At 35.5% G+C, this 25,961-nt stretch overlaps 1 pseudogene; it reads left to right on the top strand.

Annotated features, from left to right (window-relative positions):
* LOC123633192 overlaps positions 1-25,961 on the top strand; it is a 155,307-nt pseudogene that overhangs the window by 22,103 nt on the left and 107,243 nt on the right.

Here is a 25,961-nt window from a genome sequence, read left to right as displayed (position 1 = left end):
ATGGTTTTCTTTTAAAATAATGATCACATAATACTTTTATACTGGGAAAAAAATCAAAATTATATTTGTATTGATAGTCCAAAAGCTATTACTATTATAAGCGCAAAGGATTTTCTTTACATGTGAATTGTGTATATTCTTATGTGTTTATGATATTTGATAATACTGTTTGTATTTAGTTTTTAATATCTTACATCGGTAAGTAGGAACTAATGCTCAAAATTTGCAGATGGAGTAATCTCCTTGGGTCATTTTAGTCTTTAGAACCCAGACGTGTGAATGCTGTCTGCCCACAGATATGACTGTATTGAAAAATGTATTTAACATGACTCTGATGATAAGATAATTAAAATTATGTCACACAATTAATCCAATATTTTATCTCAGAGATTTTAATTAAAACTAACCTTTTCTCTCTTTCCCTCTCTCTCTCCATCTCTCTCTAGTTTCTCCCTTTTTGGCAGCAGTGCACAATCTAGTTTTATTGAACAAAAGAAGGGGAAATTCCCCATCTGGCCAGAGTGGAGTGAAGCTGATATAAATGCAGAAAAGTGGGATGCAGGCAGAGGTGGAAAAGAAAAGGACAAAACAGGAAAAAGCCCTGTATTGGTAAGTAGACCTGAACGCGACTAGATTTCATTTTGGTTTTTAATCTTACAATGGAATACGATTTGTTAACATGAGAGCATACCCATTCTTCTCCACAATCTCCATTCAAAAGAGAAATCTTGTCTTTGTCTACCTGCCCTCCCCGCCAGCCAATGCTTTATCTTTCCCAGCTTTAGTCCTGAGTTTTGGTGACTCACATTTGAGTAAGAGGAAAGAAAGAGCTATGACCACGGAGTCATAGTGAAACAAGGGGGAAATTAGGAGGTAGAAGAGGTTAGCCAATGGATTTTGGACAAAGCTGGGAAGCAGGCATTTAGAAGGTGGTTTAGAGAATGAAAGTCCACAGCAGACCTGTGATCTCTTACCTAGTGGTTGTAAGAAACGGAATTTTTAAAAGCGATGTTACTGTGAGGTAAAACCTATATTCCTCTTAGTATCTTTCCAAGCTATGTGGATAAAGATCTGAGCTGCTCTGTTTATTTTTTGTCCTGTAAACATGATATGTCCCAGAGATTGGAGCTAAGTGGAGTTCCTACATTTTCCAATTATTTTAGGTTCTTTTGCCTATTTTAAAATGTTTACTCTGACTGGATTCATTGGCTCACACCTATAATCCTAGCACTTTGGAGGCTGAGACAAGAGGATCACTTGAGGCCAGGAGTTCCAGGCCCACGTGAGCAACATAGTGAGATCCCCGTCTCTACAAAAACTTTAAAAATTAGCTGGGTGTTCTGGTGTGCACCTGTAGTCTCATCTGCTTGGGAAGCTGAGGGAGGAGGATCTCTTGAGCTTAGGAGTTTGAGGCTGCAATGAGCTATGATTAGCCACTGCACTCCAGCCCGGGCAACAAAACCACACCCTGTGTCAAACAAAACAAATATAAAAAGGTTTACTCTATTGTAAAGACTTTTTTCAGCCTATGGGGCTGGGTTGCACTTAAAATATGACCTACTTATTTGGTGCAGTAATTCATTTAAAAATATTTATAGAACACAGTGTAATTTTCAAAACACAAACAAAATTGCCAGGATTGCTAGGTTGAACTCTGCTATCTCTGTTTGCATAGAGCATTCTGAAATGGTAAATATCAGCATTTAAATTTTTTTCACAAAATATAGTGTCACAAACTGCATGATTCATATCAGTGATTTATTCACAAAAGATATTCAATAAAGGGAGCTAATTTCCAGCTCTGTTAGCACTTGAAAAATTTCCAAATTAGCAAAGTGTAAGGGAACACATTCTTTGTACCATATCTAGAGTGATTATGGAACTTTTAGATACAAAGAGCTTTTGAACCCTCAGGGTTCAAATGAAAGTGGGCATATTCTGTGCATTTTTAGCAGCAATTCAAAATGTATGGAGACTGTGTGTGTGCCTGTGTGTGTGTGTGTGTGTGTGTGTGTGTGTGTGTGTGTGTGTGTAGCTTTCAGAATTTATACCAGGAGAATAGATTGCACAAATTCTCAGTTGAACAGTTAAGTTCTGGAGAAGACCTAGAGATGAGTCACTCCAAAGTGTGGAGAAACAACAGGGAGGGAAAGGGCAAAATTGCTTGGGTTTTTGAAATAGGATATAAAAAATAACTCTTTAGGGAGCTTGGAGTGCAAGCATGCTTTTGTGAGGGGACTGTGAAAACATCTTACAGATCTCTGCAAGGTTGGGTATCAAATTCTGGGATTGATCAGTGTTATTAAGCAAGGGCAAGTGTGTTGGAAGAACATTTACTGGAAGAAAACCAGGGAGACTGGAGCAGTAGCAAGTGTGCTGGTCACCTGATGTCCGTTTTACTTCATGGCAGCAAATAGGAATCAGGTTGGCTGAACATCAGACCCCAATGTAGATATTGTGGCCCTTGGATTAAGGAGCCTATACAGCTGCATAGTTAGGGAAACACGAAGTCAACTCTTGCTGTGAACAGGGGCCATCCAATGGCGTGTGACACTTGAGAACCTTAACCTACATCCTGTTCTGCCACTGTAGCTTTCAAAGGTCAGAGAGCACTAGCTCAAACTATAGTGCAAAGTGGTAACATCTGGGCTAGAACCTGACTCCCCACCCCGGTTCTGTCCCACAGCCTCAGCGTTCTCGGCTCACAAAGCAATACCCCCTCCACTGGGGTGAGTGGTAGACAGTGTCCAAGCCTTGTGATTGCATCTCTGTGATGGGGTAGCATGGTAGCTCTTAGGCATGATTTGCAACATCCATATTTTACCAAGATTCATTGCCTTAAGTTTACAATGATAGCAGCTGTCCTTGGAGATTTGTTGATACTGAGCTATAGCTTCGTATGATGTTACCATTGGAGAAATAAGAAAGGGAATACAGGAACTCTGTATTATTTCACATGTCTTTATGTACAGCATCTATAATTATCTCAAAAGAACAAGATTTAAAAATTCATAAATGAAAGTCAGTTGGATCAAAGGTCCAGGTTTTATTTACATTTAATCCTGTTTGTGATTCTAACAATTGAAAATTAAGTAAATATTTCTCAATCTTCTCTACTCAGTTAAAAAAAATTTTTTTTCAATAGAAAATATGGCTATATATGGCCTATCCAAAATAGTTTTTCCCCCTTACCTAATTTACATTCCAAAGCATCTCATGCTTGTTTGGGCTGCCTCCTCTACAATTAAAATACTACTCAACAATCCACCTTCTGCTAATGATATGCACTATTGTTAAATTCAGTATTCTCCAAATACTCCATGAATTGGCTCTAAAGATAAGCACTCAAAGTGCTCCACACATGCTTATTGATTGATCAGATTTATGCACAGATTTGTTTTTATTAAGATTGAGCTATGTTTATTTTAATATACCCATATGGAAAAAAAGGTTAATTTATTTTTTATATAGCATTTTTTTGAAGACCCTGAAGGAAAGATTGAGTTACCACCATCATTGAAAATTTATTCCTGGAAACGTCCACAGGATATTTTAATTAATCGGGTAAGAAATTTTGTTTACTAGTAAGCAAAATACTTATTAATTATGAGGATGTCATACTCTAGTGATAAAAATATGCATTTTTGAAATGATTTAGAGTAATTTTTTCTTGTGTATTCAGCAAGAAAAAGTAATTGCTTTTTGTCATTTAAATCAGAAATAAATGTTTACCAGTATAGTTAAATAGTTCTTGTACTAGTTTCCAACAGATTGTATTGAATTTTTGTTCAGAGTCTTAAGTTTTCTTCTTCTTCTCTCCAAAATGTTTAATTATAGCGTAAAATGTTAACGTGAAATTATTCCTTAATTTCTGACTGACATACTTTCTCCTTTCTGCTTCTTAGTATAAACTTATATGACATGGAGGTCTATTTCCTCTAGTGTTTATAGCATCACTTTTCCAGCCCAAGAGGTCTGATCTCTCTATTTCAGGGATTATTGAGGCATTTTCCAGAGGTCACCTTCATATCTGGACTCCATGTCCAACCCTTTGAAGCATACTGACTGGGACGTCTCTCAAGAAACATTCATTTTAAATAGCACTTATATAGATTAAAACTTGAGACACACTGGTCTATAGCTTCTTAACAGCTATGTTAGTTTGAGCATATTTGGTTTTTCCAAGGGTCTAATTATCACTAAGGTCTTTTTTCCTTTGTTGTGTATCCTAGAACTTTCATTTAATGCATAGAAAACCAGTAGACTAAATTATTTAGAACTAGTCAAGTGGTTGTAGTGGAGCTGATTCTTTTGTACATTTGTGGAATCTATTAAAGCTCTGTCTCTACATAAAGTGATTTTATTCCTAAAAGTTTTAGCCTTCATCACCACTTCCACTAATGCAAGAAAATATAAGATATCCATCATATGTTCCAACTACTATTACTAGTGGAGAAAATCAGATAAACCTGAATTCAAAAGGATTTACTGAAATGAGAAAATAAAAAGGTGTGTTTCTGCCCACCAGGGTATTTTTGAATGCCCATTTGTAAGGCATTTTAAATAAAATAAATGAAATATACACAATCCATACTTTTAAATGACTTATAATGTTAGGTAACATTAACATAAAGAATATAAACTCTGTGATGTTAATATAATGTACTTAATATTATTGTGTTATTAACAATATTCAGTCTCTTCCCAATATAAGCACGTGGCTTACATTTCATGCAAATAAAGAATATGAATTTCATAAAGTGGGAGTGCTGTAAATTTGGATAAGTAGAACCATATCTTTTTCTTTGTAGCATAGCTTAGTTCTGAGAGATATATTTGTACCAAAAATAAATTCATCCATTGTTGTTGATGATACTTTCACCTACATATATCAGAATTCTGCCATCCATCTCCATACTGCTATTTTCCTCTGCACCGAGTCCTTCTCTTGATCCATCACACTGGAGTATGGACCACAACAAGCAGAACTGAAAGTTGGCTAAATATTAATAGGAAGATCCTAGAATAGTGTTTTTCAAGCTTTAATGTCTAGGTCCACAGTGATAACTACTTTTGACATTAAGACCCATTAAATATGGGCATTTATAAAATTGAAGCAAAAATCCCACAGAACGATAGTGGCCTATTTGTATGACATTTACTCTATTCTATTATATACCACATTATAATAGAATTATATCTATTCTATTTAGACCTGACCCACTAAATTGACTTCACAATCACTAAATAATCACAATGCACAACTAAAAACACAGTAATCTAAAGTATACCCTAGAATTCTGTACGCAAAAGACCACAATCAAAGGACATGATTTAAGCAGAGAAAAACTAAGTTATAATACATCTTGAAATTCTAGATGTAAGAAATCAGAATCAACGCCATTCCAAACAAGGGGTAATAAGTTCTGATCCCAGAGTAACTTATTAAATCTATTTATTTATGAGAAATAGAAATTAGTAGCCCAGACCCTTGAGCATTGTTTATATTGAACAGATATAAGATTATCTGCAGATTTATCCAGCCCTAGTTACAGGTGTAGCAAAGAAAGATGCTAAAATGCCATTATAGAGACCTCTCTGCCTTAATATCTGTTATCTTTTACAAACTCAATTCCTACTTTTCATCTGTCTGTAGATGATGGATAAGTATAATGCTTCAAACTTTCGGTATCTAATATTTATTCAATCTATAATTAATCAATTTTACGGCACATTGATACTTGCTTAAAAGTATGGGCATTTTAGAAGCATTCTATCGCAGTCAGTCAAACAGCATGAACTATGTTTATAACTTATAATTAGCCAAGTCGATTCAGGCCTTTAGGTAGTTTTAGGTCAAGATATCAGTACAGATGAATCAGAGTAATTGATGGAATAACCTTTCATAAAAGTCTAGTTGCCTAATTAAAACCATTTTCATGTTAACTTGATATGTTAAACATATACACTTGACATGAATTGTAGCGCATTTAAAAAATTTGTCATATTTACCTATTATTTTTATTATTTATTATTGGTACCTGATTTAGATGTGTACCAATTAAATAATGACCTTTAAGTTAATTTTAAAATGTAACAGAATTTAAAGTTGGACAAGAGTGTTAAAAGATGTCACAGCTAGTGTTTTTCATCCAAGATGAAGATATTTTCCCAGTTTTAACTTAAGTGTTTATTTTAAATTTTAAATTATATTTTAAACTCTCAGTTTGTGTGTTTGCATGCTAAGTTTATCTGTATGTATAATACATGCTATAATATTTTATTTGTGTGGTAAAATGTTATATTTTAATGGCATTACATTAAATTAGTGTCACCTACAGCTCTAAGAATTATCTTAGGAAATAATGTATTTTTTGTTTCTTCCCATTTTCCTGGATGTGAGAAATGAAATCAGATTTGGCCTATTTCCAACACAGAAAACTGTTTCATTAAGCTACTTTTCTTTTATTTTTCTTACGGAGTAAAATCTATGTATTTTGTTGTATTTCAGACTCCAGTAGTTGTGAAAAATGAAATCATGTTTGACTTGTTTTCAGCCAATGAACATTTACTCTGCAGTGAGGTATGTGGGAAAGTATGAACTAAATTCTCACCGCAGAATGCCTTTTAGACCTGCTTCAACAATTCCCAGAGAGTGGATTTCAGTTCTCTCTTGCTCACTTTTAAGTTTTGGTATAACTGAGTATTTTTTCCCAACTTTTTGAGGTATAGCTGACAATTACAAAGTGTATATATTTAAGATGTACAACTTGATAATTTCATATGCATAGACATATCGCTTGTTTGGAATAGGTATTATAGTCCAACTGCATCCTAGTGATTTCCCACCTCCTACCTCCCACCTCCCCACCTTCCCATCCCTGCACCTGTACCTCCCTGCTTTGGGTTTGATCCATCACAGGCAGGCCTATTCCACTCCCCTTCAAACTTGAAACATGAGCTTTTTGATTAGGGCCGTGGCTGTTCTCCTAAGACTCAAGTCAGAGAAGAAGGGCATAGTCATTATTAATTCAAATACTTTCTCATTCTTATCTTTAATGTATTGATCAATATTAAAATCAAAATATTTATTTCTTCAACCAAGTTATACTGATCAGTATAAAATTATCTCTGAATTTTTTATATTTTATATTTTAGTCTAAAATATACCTATTTTATGAATCCTAAACCTACATAAATTTTAGCTTTTCATTTTCCAAATGAAAAAAAAAGTATACAATATTATACAGTAAAATTTCCAAATATATAGGAGGATAGCTGCTTTAGAAACTTTTTTGACTTTGTCAAACTTTAAGGATTTCTTAGGTAACTCAAATTAAGAAAAAAGTAAATCATATGAGGTCGGTCTTAAGTATTCAATTTCCTTACAAACCAGTAAGTTAAACATGAGATGAATATTTCAGAAAATCTGGTACTACTGAGGTAATCATGGCTTTACCCACTGTGACCCAGAGATTTCTTACACATTGTTTCTATTCCTCACAAACATGCTGAAAAGTAGATACTATTGTCTACATTCTGCAGATGAGAAATTGCAGCTTAGGCTGAAGAGACTTGCCCAACAGCAGAAGGCTGTGAAGGGTCTGAAGGAGAATTCAAATCCTGGTCTCTGTTTCTGCTGTGAAACCGCCTCCCCCCTGTGCTTGCTGCCTGGTAGTAACGCTGCATGTCAGCTGCATGTCAGAGTTTTGCTTAGAGCACGTTGGCACCTACACAGATCAACACATAAAATACAGGATTTCGAGTACATTTATTTATGTGTCTGTACAATTTTAATTCTTTCACATCTCCTTCTTTCTCTAATTGGTCCTATATGCATAAGAGATAATTTCCTCCTTAAACTTCTCAACATTTACAGAAGAGTAGCTCACTCATTTGTAAAATTCAACAGTTCTCTCAAGAGCGCTGGCTCAGCCCTCTCTCTCTCTCTCTCTCTCTCTCTCTCTCTCTCTCTCTTTCTCCCTTATCTCCCCCCCAACTCACAGATATGAAGGTTAATATCAAACAGAGGTCAATGCCAAATCACTGAGAGTTTATTCTGGAAAACAGCTTTCTTATCTAAGAATGCGTTTAATATTAGACATTTTAATTTGTATGGTGACTGTATTTCCTGAAAACAAAAGCAAGACCTATGATGTTATTCTGTAGGTCAGAAATCAAAATGTGGAATACACTGCATGTAAAATTTAATATTACTATTGGAAGTAGATCTTTTATTTCTCCTTAAATTACAGTACATACAACTGTGAAAAATAACCAATTAACACTAACAATTTTTGTCTCTAGCTGATGAGATGGATTATCAGCGAAATCTATGCAGTGTGGAAGATATTCAATGGAGGGGTTTTGAGCAACTATTTTAAAGGGATTTCAGGGGAACCTCCTCTTCTCCCCTGGAAGCCCTGGGAACACATATACTCTCTATGCAAGGCAGTGAAGGGCCATATGCCTTTGTTCAATAGCTATGGAAAGTATGTTGTGAAACTTTACTGGATGGTAAGTAACTTCAAGTTCATGTGCATGAAAATTCAAGTGTCTTTCATACTGTAATATATTTGCCGTTCACACCGTTACCTGGGCTAGTACAGGATAATTCACTTTACACAGGATATCAATCGTGTAGCTGCTGGGGGAGACTGCCCTGCTTATGTAATTTGTGTGCAATAAGAAACACAGTAGCTCCTCCTGTGATACCAGTCCCACATGCTTTTTAAGCTGGTGCTGCCTGGACTACTAAGACATGACCACTCCGTGCAGACACTGGTCCTACTGCTACCTCTGCACTGTCAGGCTGAGGCCAGCTGGGCAGGCAGGTGGATGCACAGGGCTTCCTCCTCCCTCTTCCCTGTGTGCTGTAGTGTCAGCATCACTGGCAGTTGGCAATGCTAGTGCATCATCCAGCTCTTCTCTCCTGGCCTTTGCTGCAGCTAAGGGGCCTGAGCCCATCTGTTCTGCGTCCTAAACTTGAGATTTGTTTTCACGTGAACAAATCTTACTCTGAGGCAGAAAGATTTTACCTATGCCTAAAAAGGAAGCAGATGGGAGAGTAGGAAATGCAAAGAGAGAATCCAAACCCCTTTGTGAATATGGCAAAGTAGACTCACACCACATTTAACAATGCTAGATCATATCAAACTCCTTTGGATTTTACTGGTCCTAGTCACTGGGAAAGAATGCTCTTCCTGAACATTTGAAGGAATGGGAAGAGTATAAAAAGTTAATAATTCCATTATGTATTTCTAAGAGCATGACTTTTTCCTTAATTGGCCTGAGCCATCGATCTTCCTGGGGTGAGGAATGTTGAAGGGCCAGTAATTAGAAGTTATTAGGATCATTGCAATGGAAAGGGAAAGAGAAAGAAGGTAAGATAGCCTCTAATATCTAAAATAGGATTTTTGTTTTTTAAAAAATTCAAATCAAGACAATTAACCTTGACATCTTATTAGGAGAGAAAACAACAAAGCACTTTTATCTTCTTTATTTACCCACCAGGAGGCCTGTTTGGCAGACTAGACTTTAGGGTTTTAAATGTGTGCAGAGGAGTGAGCCAGAGGGTGTGGCATTAAAAAGGAGAAAACCCAGTGGATGGTGCTGAGGTGTTACAGAAAGGATGTGAACACAGGAAGAATAGGAGGGAGGTCAAAGTATTATATTTCAAAACATTGAACCAACCCTGTTAGTTTCTCTCTCTCTTTGTTTCTCTCTCTCTTTCTCTCCCTTCCCTCATCCCTCCCACTTCCTGACACACCCCTCCTTCTTTTCAAACTTCCTTCTTGATAAGGAAAAACATTTATTAACACAAGGCTCTGTTTTGCAAAGAAAACGTGATTTATTTATCCTTAACTCTACTGATTCCTCACAAGCCCAAAAATACTTGATTCAGATTTTTTAAAAAATGCATTTAGTCCACTTTGGGAATCTTGGTCTAATCCAATCATTTAGCCCATCTCTTTAGATAAGTTAGCCCCTTACAGAAGAGTGTAGTCAGAGACCGAACCACAAGTCATGGCTTCCTCTGGTTCCCCACTGGTCTCACCTGAGGAATGATTTGTGAGGGTGCTGTTCATCAGGTGAGCACTGAGATACAACTGGTTCCATATGTATTATTTTGGTAGGCATGTGATAGAGATGCCACTGCCTGGTTTTCTGGTTGGTAGAAATCTGTTCTCTCTGGCTAACGGCTGGTAAGGCTGAATCAACACTTGTGTGCATATTATCATCAGTAATGCATTAGAATAAATTCTTTCTGACATGATAAATTGTATGTATGTATATATATATATATATATATATATATATAATTTTCCTTTTTTGTCCCTTTCCAGCCACACATAATTTAAGTTTTGATATTTTTTACCTCCCAGTTTTAGTTATGTATTTGTCCTTGTCTCTCCTTTGCTTTTCCCTGCAAATGTTTTGGAAACATGTTCATAAAAACATGTTTTGTTACCTTCTGCTGCTTGATATAGCACAATACACTGCGGATCCATCTCACGCCTTCCATTTGTGTTCCTTCCCCTTTCAGATTTCGTACACTTCAAATTTCCTCTTCACTGTATTTCTTCTTCAATTTCTTGACACTTTCTTAACTTTTGCTTATTAGAGATTGATTTTCCTTCTCTGCCTTACTACAAATATTCTTTGCCTTTTCTCTTGTCCCTTGAAGCCTTACTTTTATCACTTGTTTGAGGCAAACCAATCTCTCAGAGCCCCTCTGCATGACATTGAGAATTCCAGTTTTCACACCAGCTTATCATTTTTCCTATAAAAGTATTGCCATTATTTGCAGTTTGGATTCTAAGTCAATTGCATCAAGGTTCTTTGACATGAGATAAAAATTTACTGAGTAGCATTAAGAGCAGGGCTATGAGCCAGAGCACTCTCCCTTCTTTCACCTGGCAGTGATGATACGGATACCAGGACCAGTGTGGCCTGTCAGATGCTTTCCAATTTCAGCGTTCCTTTGGCTCCCTGCAAGAAGCAAGTTAGCCATTGCTTTCCACTTGAAATTCGTATTGCAGTTGGCAGCCTTTCTCTCAGCATCTCCATGCTTTCACTTGTTTCTGATAAACAGAGAAGACACACATATTGTCAAGGTTCAGTCCATGACTGGACTTGAAGTGTTGCCCCAATTCTTGGGCTCCTGGCTTAGAGGAATCACAAGCCTTGGCCCATGCCACAGAGAGAGATGACAAATACTCAGCAAGTAGGTGTGAAGAATTTATTGCCAGTAAAGTTTAAGGGTGCAAAGCGAAAGTACGTTTCCTAAGGGGAAATGGGTCTGTCTCTGCGAGTGGAGAAGACCCTGTCTAATTCTATGGTTTTTGTTTATTTTCTATACATGCTAGTAGTTTATGCTTAGTGAAGGTTAGTTATAATTAGGACTAATTCCTTTCTATGTTTGGACATGACTTAAAGGTTATGTTTCAGTCATTCTCTCTAATATACATATGGTGGGGAAAATGCCAAACCTGTTTATGGTGTCTTTCCCTTCTCTGACTGGCGGTCAGCGTCCCATGGCCTAGTTACCCCATTCTTTAAAACTGAAATAACCGTTCCCTCTTTTTTTATTTTTCTGCAACCATTTCCTCTTTATTGCTTTTCTATAACTGCTTTCTCCTTTCTGTTTTTCTGATTTCCATTATCTCTCACTTGTTTTTCTGTCCCTAACAATATTGGGACCAATAATTTTTTCCAGTTGCTGTCAATATATTTATATAAAAATGTATTAGCTTTTATTTATTATTGACCCTCATTGTTTTAAGCACCATATTAGTGTACCATTTAGAGTTTCTTAAACTGTGGGGAGCAGACGTCTCCCAGTATCAAGATCAACACCACCTATGGTACTCAAACACCTGCTTCCTGTGCCCAACCCTAGACTTCCGGGGCCAGAGTTTCTGGGGGTAGAGCCCAGAATCTCTCATTTTAAGTAAACTGTGTCTCATCTAGTAACATTTTTGTTAATTAAATTTGAAGAATAACGTGTTCAAGATACAAATCATTACAAATTATTTTTCTATCATTCAATTACTTTCTTTCAACGTGGAAATGCTTTATTTTTGTTTTGTTATTATTAATATTATACATGCTTTTAGTAAAGAAAATTCAAATACTATTAGAATGTTCAAGGTAGGAAATGAAATATTCCTGTAATTCTTCCCCCATTAGACCATAAGTAATTCAGTGGTATAGGTCATTGTTATGCAGGTCTTTGGATTCACAATGCTTGACATAATCACTGAAAATATTTTTTGGCAAAGGAATGAGTTCATAATAGAACTTAGCATATAAGAACAAAGTAAAAGAGAAAGTCTTTATTTGAGTTCACAATCATTAATGTTAACATTTGTTTCATGCTTTTAATTATGAAGTAATATGCATATAGGTAAATACATAATGATTTTATTAAATAAGATATTAATTCACTTCATGTAAAAAATTAAATCTTTAATTAAGAGTGGAAGTAATATGGGAATTAGAAGTGTATGATCAGTGAGCACATATCAGGATTAGCAATAATTACTAAAGTTATATTTGGAGAATTTGTATTATGACTCTATAAAGTTATTTAATTATGTCCAGGCTTATCCATGATTGCCTAATGTTTTGATCCTGTTATTTGAAACATGTTAATTTACTGCATTACGTAGGAGGAGACACCCAGGCATTTACTCACAAGATCTCATAAATAGGACAGTATTGAAAAAGATATGGATATACTGTAATTATAGCAAATAAAATGATAAGCTGAAATGCTCAACCAGAATAGTATTGAAAATCATTGTCAGATTTGAATGTTGAGATGCTAAAATAAAATTATAAAACAGTAAATAGTAATGCCGGCAGTGTAAAATAATCTATCAGAGAAAATATTATAAATTATTGACAGTATCACATTTCTTTCTTATTATTTTTAGGGTTGCTGGAGAAAGATAACTATTGATGACTTTCTGCCCTTTGATGAAGATAACAATCTATTGCTTCCAGCTACAACCTATGAATTTGAACTCTGGCCAATGCTTTTGTCTAAAGCTATCATTAAGCTGGCAAATGTTGAGTAAGTAGTGAGAAATTATCACTCACTTATATAAAAAAAGGCAAACATCGTCAACTATACATCCATGTGCATAGTTTTATTTTTTTAAAATCAATTAAAAGAGAACTTCCTTCCAAATAATGTAAACTTTCTAGAATATAAACAAATGTGCCAAAGCCACTGATTTGACATATTGGGTTAGCCAACAATAAGACAAAATTTCCCCAAGAAAAAATACACAAAATTATTATATATTCAATTCTTTCTTATCAATAAAAAGTTGATCACGAAAAATAATGTTTTAGCTTACTGAGAGAAAAAATGTTTTGTATGGGAAAAATATTGGTTCATCTAAATACTGAATAACATGTACTAGGATCCAGTTAAGGTTTTAAATTCTCTACTTGTAGCAATAAATTAATAATCTTGAAAAACTTGAACTCTTCTGAAGGATGTTAATGTGTTCCTCATGTTTTTGGTAACATTGATCACTGATTCATGATGACAATTACTCACATTTCCTCTGCTATTCTTACAAAATCTATTTGTGTTATATATTCCTTTGTGACTTGTGCACCAACATAGATGAGACACGTCTGCTGTGTTCTATTTTCTCAGGTTCCACTTCCAGAAGCAAGCAGTCATTCCATCCTAGGCCAAGTCATGCAAAAAAAGCTTAGATGCTTGAATTGGAAATGCATGGCAACTTTATATGATTGCTGTGCAGAATTCTCACATTGACTGCACGGGCCTGGATTTTATACCTTTCCGCCTCCTGCAGTGTGTCATGGTCTCTCTATACTCAACAGAGCACACCCAGGGTGCTTTAACAGACTTGCCAGCCATTGGCTCAGAGCTCAGCATCCCTCCCTGTAAACATTGCAGTGTCAGTCAGAAGCCAGTTTTGCTTTGTGTGGATTTCTTTTGGCTCAGCTTCCTTTTTCTCTCCCAAGGCTACAAAACAAAAACAACCACTCCTATTGTCATCCTCTTCAACTCTTTTTTCTTATCAGCCCTCAATTTCCTATTGGGAATTTGTTTCACCCAGCTTTCAGCCCTTAATTGCAATAATTTTTATGAAAACACAGCCCAGATCTTTTTAGGTAGCTGGATACCACTAAGTATTCACAAAGGCAGCAACTATGTTTGTTTATTTGGAAAATAAAATGTTCCTAATGTTTGTATTTCTCAGACCTAACTTGGAATTCTGAGAATTAGAGCTGCGAGACCAGTGAAGCATTGAATACGTGACCCGGATAATTGGAGTGGCATTTTGTCTTTCTTAAAGCTATAGTTCAGTAGAATTTTATAGCAACATGAATAATAGAGTTATCATCATTATTATTATTATTAAAAATCCAGCTTGGAATAAAAGACCATGCTAAATATAATACATTTTTTAGGATTTCTGATGAAAGCCTTCCTTACATGGTACAATTTATATTTTTCTATAAAGTCTTTCCAGATTTCATAGTGTATGGTGATTATTTTCATATGAGGTTGGTCTTACTACATTTAAAAAATGAGTACCTGGTAGTTATTTCAATGTAAATGTGAGACATGCAAAGAAAAGAGAAGTATTTCTATGAGATTTGCTAAGTCACTTCATAAATATAATTATCCAAAGAGGAATTTAGACTAGACTGTAAACTATCCCAACAGAAATTTGTTATCTTTGAGGTATGTGGACACATAGAAATTCATAATCCACAAACAAAACCAATGCATATTTATAAATAATGGAATATGTGACTTAGTAAGATTTCTTTCTGAAGACAAGGACAAGTGTGTTGGCCTATGCCATGAATACCACAGTTGACACACGGTTGATGGAAGCGGTGACTCTTGGGTGGAAGGGAGATAAGGCCTTTCTGCGTATAAATGTAAGTGACCGAATCACCTCAGAAAAAAAAAAAAGGACTAAATGAGAATAGCAACATTTGGTTAATGCAACCTCATTTGACTTTATGCTATGCTGGCAGGTGAAACAGATGTTTCTAGTTTCTCTGTGGTTGTCTAAGGATTTTCTTAAGGATTTCTAATGCTCACCTTGACTTGTCATAGACAGGACTGATTTAATACACAGCCTTATAGGCATCTTAACATAATTACTGAAATCATAATGACAAAAAACACTGTTCTATTTTAAAATATATTTAAATATATTCTTGTATCAGTTATATATATGTTATAAGTACTTCTATATGAGTTCTTACATATATTTCTGTGTTATCAAATTTTGGTAACTATAGCCTTGTACATTTTCTTTTTCAGCATCCACGTAGCAGAGAGAAGAGAACTGGGAGAGTTCACGGTTATTCATGCTCTCACAGGGTGGTTACCAGAAGTCATTTCTCTTCAGTAAGTTTGACCATTAAGTTGCTCATATCTATTTTTTCCTTTCAAGATTTCTTTAAAATATCCTTACTCATTATGAATATTTCAAAAAGGGCCATGTTTTACAAAATATTTGGGAAAATAACATTTATATGACATAAATTCCTTGGGAATTTCAGGGTAAGCTTTGTTTCCTTATATAGGGAAAGAATGACCCTCATAGGTTCTTAGGTCTGACCCTGTAACAAAAGACAAACTAACAAGAAAAAACAAACAGAAGTTTATTAACATGTATATTTACGATATACTCGGGATACACCTAGGGAATAAGTAGTTCTCAAAGAGATGGCTTTGAATTCCAGCCTATATAGCATCTTCAACAAAGAACAGCACATTTTTAGAGAAGTGACCAAAGGAAAAGGACTTTGAGTTTCTGCAGGTGACGACATGTGGGAAGGCAAATAAATGATAGATAAAAGCTAGTTAATAAAGCTCGTTAACGCAGATTCCTCTGGTACCATGTTCAGGTAATAGAGTCCAGAGCTGTCTTCAGTGGTTAACGTTCGTTCTCTGTAGTAGAAGCCAGGCGGTGAAGGACCGAGTACCTTTTGTCTTTACAAATCTGTGTCCTACTTTTAGGCAGATAGAGGGAGGGCAGAGAGCTTCCTTGTATCTCCTTTTTCTTAATTGCCTTCAGCTCAACAATCCTTCACATTTTGGGGCAGCATATGCTAATCTCCCACACTCTCATATATTATGAATTTAATCCTAAATTCTGACTTACAAATATTAAAACAATAGTAATTATTTATTATGATAAAACATACAGCGATTTATCTTTATAAGTATACAGCTATCACATGTATTTCAATACAGAAACATAAAAGCTTTTAATTAACCACGCGTATTAGGAAATGATCATAATAAAACACCTACTATCCATCAGGTGTTTTAATATATTGTTTCTAATTTTAAAACCACAATCTTCAAAGGATTATCTCATTTAATTATCCAAGTGACCCCATCAACCAGGTTGGTGTGTCAGAAAAAGTAGCTGATGTGTGGTAGAAACATAATTAGGGAAAATTTCCTTCCTTCCTCTAATAACTTTCATTAGATTATTTAATATTATCTAGAAATATGTATGGTGATTAATAATCAACCTTTGGAAACAGAGAAAAGTATAAAGAAGAAGAAATGAGGCTGAATCAGATCATCGAATTTATCCATTTTCCTCTAAATACAACTAGAAAGTAAAAGAACCATACACTGATCTGCTGTGTCATGATTTTCAGGATTTTTCTTATGAATGTTCTGCCACATCATTCAAGTATTTTAAATTATAATTTTACTATAAAATTTAAAAGCGGATTAACATATATAATTTTAAATGAAAAGGATATCATAAAGCAGTATATAAATTATTGTCAAGAAATGTTTAAGTTGAAAAATGGGAAGCAGTCGCCATCTGCCAAGGATGCAGGGAGGGGTCGGGGAAGGCGTGGAGGAAGTTGAGACCAGACTGATGAAAAGGAAGGAGAGGAGCATGGAAGGCAGGAGAACAAGGTGAGCAAAGGTATGTGGTTCGTTCAGGAGTGGATATTTCTGTTACTAAGAAGGATTCGAGTGTACAGAAAAATTGGCCCAGGGGTACAGATGATTTTATGGAGGTCAAGGAGAATTAGGGTGCTAATGTTTCAAACTTATGTTAACTACTGAATTTTTCCACATGAAATTCGCATAGGGTGAAAACGTGTTTTGTGGAAACTCCAACAGACAGACAGCTCCTTCCCTTCTACTCTCCCATGTGAGCACCAAAGGGAGATGCTGCTCTGTTTGCAATTGTTGATCTTGCCTCTTCTGTTTTCCTATAATTACTAAAGTTTTGCTTTTGAAAATCAAAAAAGAATCCTAATCCAAAAAAGAATATCCTAATTTTCTAATTTTCCATATGATAACAGAATTACAGTCAATGATGTCTCTGAGTGGAAATTAGAAATCTGAAAATTTCAAACAGAGAAATGACTCTTCTGTTGGCACATTTCTCTGATCCGTGGTTCATCTATGAATATAGCACTGTCACCCCACCTTTCAGCCTAATTGTTCAAGAAGTTATATAGTCTCCTTCTGTGGTCTTTGAATATGTCTTTTTCATAGTGTAGCATTTTTTATATTGTAGATGGGGGTTAAAAAAAAACATGGGTTTTTGGATTTCGAAAGTTCTGTTTGAATTTTGACTCTTTTATTTGCTATAATTTCCAACCTCTTAAACCACAGTTAAGATTGTACTACCTATGTTGAAGAGCGTTTGTGGGATCAAACGCAAGATAGCATGCACTGAAGGCCCTCTCTCTGCTAGGTACCAGCGGTCCAGCGATGGCTGGGAGGCAGTTCCGGTGCTAGAGCAAATCACAGATGCACAAGGAAACCAATTATTATTTACACGCCCCCCAGTCAAACTCCCTTATTTGCCTCAGAGAAAATCTTAATGAATGAGTTGTCAGTACACTGTCTTTATCTCCTCATCTTCCTGTCTCTTCTCATCTGACTCTTTGTCTTTCCTTGTCCACCGCACCAGGGAAACAACACTTCTTAAGGGCAACAAAGACCTTAATGTTGTCAAATCCAGTGGTCACTTTTCTTGCCCCCTTTACTTGCATCCGAGTATTGGATGCTGCTGAACAACTCTTGCCTTTTGGAACACTTGATTCACTTGGTGTCCACAAAGCACAGCACACTCTCCAGGTTTTTCTCCTATCTTATTTTCTGCTCTTTCTCAGTCTTCATGGATAATTCCTCATCCATTGCACATACACTAAATAATGGTGTGTAACAAGGTTCCTGTCCTGTGACTTTAAATCACAAGCTATTTGTCAAAGAATTTCAAGTTTATATCTCCATGTCTAAGAACCATTCCCTGAACTCTAGATTGTATTTACATACAATTGCCTAAATTATTAATATATAGCTATATGGATGTCAAAAATGTATCTCTAACACAGAATATCCAGAGAGGAACTCTTGAATCTCAATCTTCGAAACCTGCCCCTTTCCTAGAACACCTCATCTCACTACATTGTACCACTATCCACCTATTTAATACAGTTACTCAAGCTAAAGAGAAAACTAAGTCATCCTTGATCACTCATTTTCCTCACCTCTCACGTGTAATCTCTCACTGAGCTTTGTCTTGATGTGAAGTAAAAAAAAAAGTAACAAAAAGCATCATTTAGAAATTAATGTCAATGTCTTTTCTCTTAAGCCCAGGATATATGGACAAAGTGTGGGAGCTCTTGAAAGAAATATTGCCTGAGTTTAAGCTGTCAGATGAGACCAGTTCTGAGAGCAAAACAACAATAATAGACGTCAAATTAAAAGAACCAGGGAAAGAAATGAAGGACAGCAAAGAAGGGAAGGAGGGAAAAGAAGTGAAAGACGGGAAGGAATTGAAACCTGAAAGTTCCTTGACAACACTGAAAAGTCTAGAAAAAAGTGACAAACTTCCAAAGGGTAAGACATTTTACATCACAATGTTATTCAATGTGGACAGTGAATATAAATAATTTACAATTGTTGTTGAATTGTTCTAATGATTTTTTTTGTCATTATTATTTCTTAACTGTTTGTGGAAATGGCCACGTAATCAATATCTTTCTCTTCTAGGACTTTAGAACTTATAATGATGTTTACTATATGTTAATTACTATTCCATATTTTGCTTTCTTTAAAAATCAAAAGCAATGCTCTACTTTGATGCTACTAAATTAATGCAATATTAATTTAGGAAGAAATATTAAGTTCTTAATTTCCATCAAACACCTCTTTCTCCTATTTAAGAAGTAAAAAATGGTAAGAGTTGGCAAAGATGATTTGTAGAATTCTGAGTTGCAAAACTAGTTAGATTGTGGTACCTATTAGAAGAGATCACAAAATTATTTTGAACATACTGAATTTGAGGTGGTTTTAAGACAATCAAGTGTGGTTTTCATGTTAGGAGCCCCAGACTGGTAATATGCATTTGGCAGTCCTGGACAAATGTATGCAAAATTAAACTACAAATGATATTTCCCAACGGGACAGTATGGAGTGAGGAGACTTGAGAGGTTGAGACTGAGTCTTGAACAAGCTAAACAAATATCTGAGAGCTTGGTACAGAATGATGAGCTGCTGAAGAAGACTAAGAAGTGGCCAGAGAAGCAGGAAAAGCAACAGCAGAGCATTTTGGCATTGAAGTCAAAGAGAAAAAGTCCTTTAAGAATCATAGATTGAGTAAAATATTGAGAGATAAACTGCAATAATAACTTAAATTTCTCCATCAGATTTCATAATATGGAGGTCATTGGCCACTTGAGAGTGATGGGGTGGAAGATATATTGGAGAGGGGCAAGAAGTAAGTGGGAAATAAAACAATGTGTAAACAACTCTGTCAGAAGCTTGGGCTTGAAGAACAGGAGAGCTGCAGAGTAGAAGCTGATAGGGAATAATGTGGAACCCAAACAGGATATATATTTGTTAACTTAATGAGGGAGAATTGAGTATTTTTAAGTGATGATTGGGAAGATCCAGCTGAGATGACAGAAACAGTGTAAATTTTCCGAGAAGGCAGAAGGAGCAGGATGCATAGCCTAGTTAGAGGCATTGGCCCAAGCCAGGGAGAGTGATGGCACCTCCATTCCAACAGGTGGGCACATGTCATGGGCAGATGGATACAGGTGTAGGTGGGTGAGCAGGTTTGGTAGGAGAAGATAAGGATTTCTGACAAAAGCCTTCTATTTTCTCTGTTTATAGACAGTCTAGCTGTGAGCTGAGAGTGAGGTGGAGGTGGAAGATGTAGATTCTCATGGAGATTTAAAATAGATGTGGCAAGGTTTGCAGAATGAGGGGAGGATTATCTCCAGCAGAACTCTGCTGCCAATTTTATTCAGAGTCGGGGTTTGCCAGATGGGTGGGATGAAATGTCAGAGGAGCAACACTTATTTAGGATGTTGGCAAAAACACATTTTGGTAAGCACTATTATACACTATCCAAGTTTCTATGTGAAACAGTTTAATTTTTTCTATTTATAATTTTTATTTTAGTTATATTATTTATAAAACATAAACTCTGAATAGGAATTTGAAGGCTTTTAAAGTCCTATTTCAAAATTATACATGAAATCACATATTGCTTCCCAAGATTAGTTTTATTGCATTAAGTTAATATACATAGAAAATCCATAAAATAAAATTCTGATAATAAACTATTTTTTGCACCTAAGCTTCCCAGTTAAATGCCTCATCCTATGTTTAAAGTTATAGTTATCTCTACTTATATATCTAATGTAAATGTTAAATCTATTGCAAAAGCTAAGATATGAAACAACTTTACTTTGGAGGCTAAGGAATGTTATAACTAGTTAATGTCATAGTTTTTATTTATGAAAATTTAAAAAATTGAACCACCTGACCAATGATGATTACGTATTTATCAGATAATGCAGAGAATGAAATGGTAGAATTCTAAAATTTCTGATTCAGAATTAGAAGAGATTTATTAGGGATAAAAATGTTGAGGGAAATTGTTTTAAATTGAAGGGAGACATGTTTCATAAAAATATGTGTGTGCATATATATATGTACACACACACACACACACACAAACACACATATAGGAATGGGAATTCAACTGATAAAGATAATTCTGGGTACAAGGGCTTTATTACCCAAGCTGTGTTGGCAATATTATGTCGGTTTGTGGTTGCTGGTTGGATTCCAGGCCCTGCAAGAAGATATTTTGGAGACAGAAAACTGTGCTTTCTTCAGATGGAGGCTCCAAATAAGGAAAATCTGAGAGGGGTCCATATTTAGGGCTCAATTTTCAGTACATGCTTTGCTATTTTTTGGTTTTGTTTTTAAATGAGAAAATTAGCCTGACACTATAATTTTACATAAATGAAATATAGTCAAATAATCATCTCCATGAAACAAAATTGTGTGTAGTCGATAATAAATAATACTGCGTTTCTTTCACAGTACATGTCAATTTTCAAAGTCTTTTTCTGGCTTTATTGTGATGTTTCTAATTAGAGGGAATTGAGTTTTAGGGACATTGTAGTTATAGTTTTACGTTTAAGTAATACTATTTTTCCCTGCTCCCCCAACACAGTGAGTGAATAAGAAACATAGTTTGAGGTTTTCTGGTTAAAAGATTTACTGAGATTTTTTAATATGTCAGAGAAAGCAGATGCAAAAGACTCCGGGAAGAAGCGGAATAAAGATGGAGAAAAGGAAAGGGATAAGGAAAAGTTCAAATTGTCACTTCATGGTTCAAGACCCTCATCAGACATGCAATATTCTGTGCAGTCCCTATCAGATTGTAAGTTCTTGATCTCTTAGAATAATAACTATGTTAGTTGTTTCTTAAAATGCTGGAAAACGCTAGAACATAGAGATATATTTTCTCTTTTGAAATAACTAAATAAGCTTGTTCAGGGTTGCCCATTGATGCTGGGCCCTAGGATGAGTGTGTGTGTTGGGACAAGTTCCCGCATATGACACAGAAGCCCGGTTGTCCAAGTTCCTATGGTACAACGGTCACAGGAGACATGCCTACATGTACAGGCGGCTTCTGCTTAGTTGTTTTCAGGTATTTCTCTGAAAAATACTCAGAGTTTAAACTCATCATCCAAATCCAAGTAAATTCACAGTTACTTCCTTAAGTAGTTAGAGGCCATCCACTAAATGGAACAAAAATGTACACCTGGCTCATTGCTCACAGTGGACCTCCAGCTCTTTTACTATGTTTTAGAAAATAACTATGAGGCTGGAGTCTCCAGGAGTTGTCTGTTTATATCATGATTCTCACAACCACCCATTTTTGTGAGTCACATTGTGACTGGGTAGACATGGGTCTATTTATAATAATCCGAGTGTATAAAGGTCAGATCTTTTTAGTGAAAATACTTGGATTTCTGTGTCTTTTTTGTAACATCATATTGGAGATCCATTATTTTAGTTCATATATGTCCAATTTGGACTTACAAATTATCACTAAAAACCCCTGGGCCAGTGCATTTTGTCCCCTGTATCACCTAAAACAGTCTAGATATAGTAGCCTCTTAAAAAATGGTATCAAGTTGAAGGAAGATATATGCTATAAAAAAAACCACCCCTCAGACTATTCCAGAGGAAGATTGGAATATCTCTTTCAAGACTTTATAATCCCAACATTGGGTCATCTATCTTGGTGCTTCCAAAGTATAGGTTATAATTTTCATATCATCCTTAATTACACAGTTGAAAATATATTCTTTTACCTCTGGCACTGTGCTTTATCTGGCTTATTTTTATTTTACCTTTTTTCTTAATATATTATGATGATTTGTAGGAGGACATTTTAATAATCACACCTTTTTAATTGTGTTGAAACAAGTCTGCTGATATGGGTAGAGAAAAGAGGCACTAGTCATATTTTTAATTGTACATTAAAAATTGTCTTCTTGTACTTATGCCTTAAGCAATATTTTTTAATAGTGGGCAATATCACATTACCAAAGTTACTGACAATTCTTCAACTTTGTGAAAAGGGCTAAAACTTTCTTTGAGTTTCTTCCTTTGTGAAAATAAAGGTAATGGTGCCTTTTTTTTTTTCCTGCTGACCTCATAGTTAGGGTTAATCTCAACATACAGAATGTGGTTCAAAGTTTGGACTGTGGAGTCAAACTGCCTGAGCTCAGGTACCTTCTCCAACACTGAGTGTATGAGTATCAGGCAAGGGACTGAGCCTTTTCTGACTCAGGATCCCTCTCTGTAAATCAGCATCATGGTATCTGAGGGTTCTTGTGAGAATTCAGTGATAAAGCCTAGGTAAAGTGCTTAGCACTTGTTGATAGAGCATACTTATACTTACCGCTAAAGCCTTTGTTAATTCTGAAGGCTTTGTTAATTTTTAAATGTTTTCAAAATACTCTGTTAGTATGAACTCTATAGGAGTACTTATCTAGCACAAATAAGACAGTGGCCATGTGAACTGCTTTCTGCCACAGAATCTAAGTAGGTTTCTGACGGCACTGTTATAATTCATTTCCTTCAATCAGCTGCCTTGGTTTTGCTTGTAACTGAGATAAGGGATAGACACTGAGCATTCAAGAGCTAACCAAGTTCCAATTCAAACTCATATGGAAAAAATAACATGACTTTTATATTGTTTACACTTGATTTGATATTAGAAATGTAATATGCTATAGTTAATTCTGAGATGTCACTGAAATTTTACTATAAAGGACCCCTGTTTTATTAATTTTCCAAAAGTAGCACATTTATCACACCTGTAATTACAACAAAATGGCACTCACAGTTTTAAAATGCCATAAAGGAGATATGGTTTTAAGATGGCAGAAGACATGTAGAGATTTATATATATTTATATATCCTATAATTAATATCCAATGCATACCCTAATAACTATGTGACATTAAGATTTTTTTTCATTTTGTTATTTTCAAAGTATGTGTATCTATTTAGGTACACTAGCTGCCGTAACTAAGCAAGGGTTCAAACAGCATATATATTTGATTCTCAATTATTAATTCATAAAATCTAAGCCTAGTGTTAATGATTGGCAGGAAGCTCTTTTCTAAATGGTGTTTGAGATCCATGTTCCTTCCCTCTTATGGCTCTGACACCTTTACTATGTGAATTCTAAAGTTCTATGCCAATGGAAGGGAAAAGGGCTTGGAGAATTTCAGGGGCAAAAATTTTAAGGACAAAAGTAGCTGTATAATATATCACTTCTGCTCACATTCCATTGACTACAATCCAGTCCTATGGCCACACCTAACTGTAAAGGAAGTTGGAAAATACAGTTTGTCTGAATGATCAGAAGAAAGAGGTAACCATTTGGTGAACAATGATCAATCTCTGCCACATTCCTCTTCTCTGATCACCAAATATCCACGTCATTCTTCTTTCCACATATATTATACATTCACCACTTACCAAGCATTCCAACCCAAATTACTATCTAGAAATTGCATCAAGTTCGAAGTCCAGTATCTCCAAGTCATGTACATGCACACACATGCGAACACCCACACCCACATGTATCCACTTCCATCTCTAATGGACTGTTGAAGAAGGACAGAATAACTGCAGTGTCATCTCCCACTCATAAAAGGAAAGAATAGGAGACACATTGTAGTTATTGAAGATTAGCAATTCTTAAATTCTTCTGAGCAGGCCCTGTGAAGAACTTTGTCCTAGCATAGAGGGGAAATTCGTTGACACTGATTCTACTGTCTTGGAGGAACTCCAAATTAAGAAGTGTAAAGTGAGTTTATGAACCCAGCGATTATTGCTTCAGAGTTCACCCTACTACCTACTATATTATAGCTCCTCTCAATATCTATAGACATTACCAACTTTAAAAGTTGTTGAAAACTTTTATTTTCTAAACAGGTAAATTTAAAATGTAACTTAAGAAAAGACTTATATATCAATTATGACATTAAATAGAAAAACTTAAGTTCTAGAAGAATGAACAACTCAGACCTTTCCAATATCTGAGAAAAAGAGAATTACCTGAAATACTAAAGATTTGAGTTGCAATTAACTTATTAACTACAAAATAACTTAGAATTTCTCTCTTAGAAATAGTACATAAATTCTAAGTTATTTTGTAGTTAGTAAGTTAGTTGCAACAATAGTTCAGTAATATGTTAACTTTAAAAAAATTGTGTCAAAGGAGCAAAAATCAATAACATTCAAATATGACTCAGTGGAGTATTAAAGTTGAATATTTTCTGACCATGATAAAAACTAGGAGCTCCTGACAATTTCCTCCTCTTCCTGGGAACACAGTTATGCTATACTTCCCCAGCCTCTTTGAAGTAAGACATGGCCTTTTGTCTAAGCTCTAGCGCAGAGGATATGAAGAGAAGTGACACGTGCCACTTCTAAACTGATCCATAAAGTGCTCTCGTGTGCAATTCCACTTTTGCTAGCTTGATGCTGTTGAGAGCACAGTGTTAAAGATGGCAGAGCCAACAAGGATGGAAAGAGCAAAAATCTGTGAATCACTACTCAGAGATCTGCCTGCTGATCAGAAATTTTCATTTTGTACTTTATATGAATAAAAAGAAATTAATATCCTGATTAGGTCATATATTTTTGAGTGTAGCATCTAGAATTACCTAATGATAAATTAACTGCCATTAACTATCGCCAGAAGTAGAGTACTAACAAGCAGCTGAAAATATGTGGCAGTTGTTAGCGGCAGGGTGGCAGACAGGAGAAATAGATATCTCAAGCTTGAGGAAACCTGGAGATCTATCTTACACCACAGCAAAACATTTAGTAAAACTGGAACCTGTGACAATATATAAGGCAACCACGCACTCAGTCAGCCTGAATTTCTACAATAGGTGGTTGAATGTCTACCACTGTAGCCAGTGTTAGTTTGTAGTATCTGCTGGTAGCAAGGTATTTCAAATAAGACATGAGCCCAGACCAGAACTGTCTTTCTAAAATAAGTGAAAAAATAAAAAAAAAAAAAGTAGAGAAGTTTCAGATGTCACAGAACTTAGGA

This window comes from Lemur catta, chromosome 2 (assembly GCF_020740605.2).
Source record: "Lemur catta isolate mLemCat1 chromosome 2, mLemCat1.pri, whole genome shotgun sequence".
Classification (NCBI taxonomy): Eukaryota; Metazoa; Chordata; class Mammalia; order Primates; family Lemuridae; genus Lemur; species Lemur catta.
Note: the sequence above shows the minus strand (reverse complement) of the source record. Positions and strands in the feature narration are given on the sequence as shown.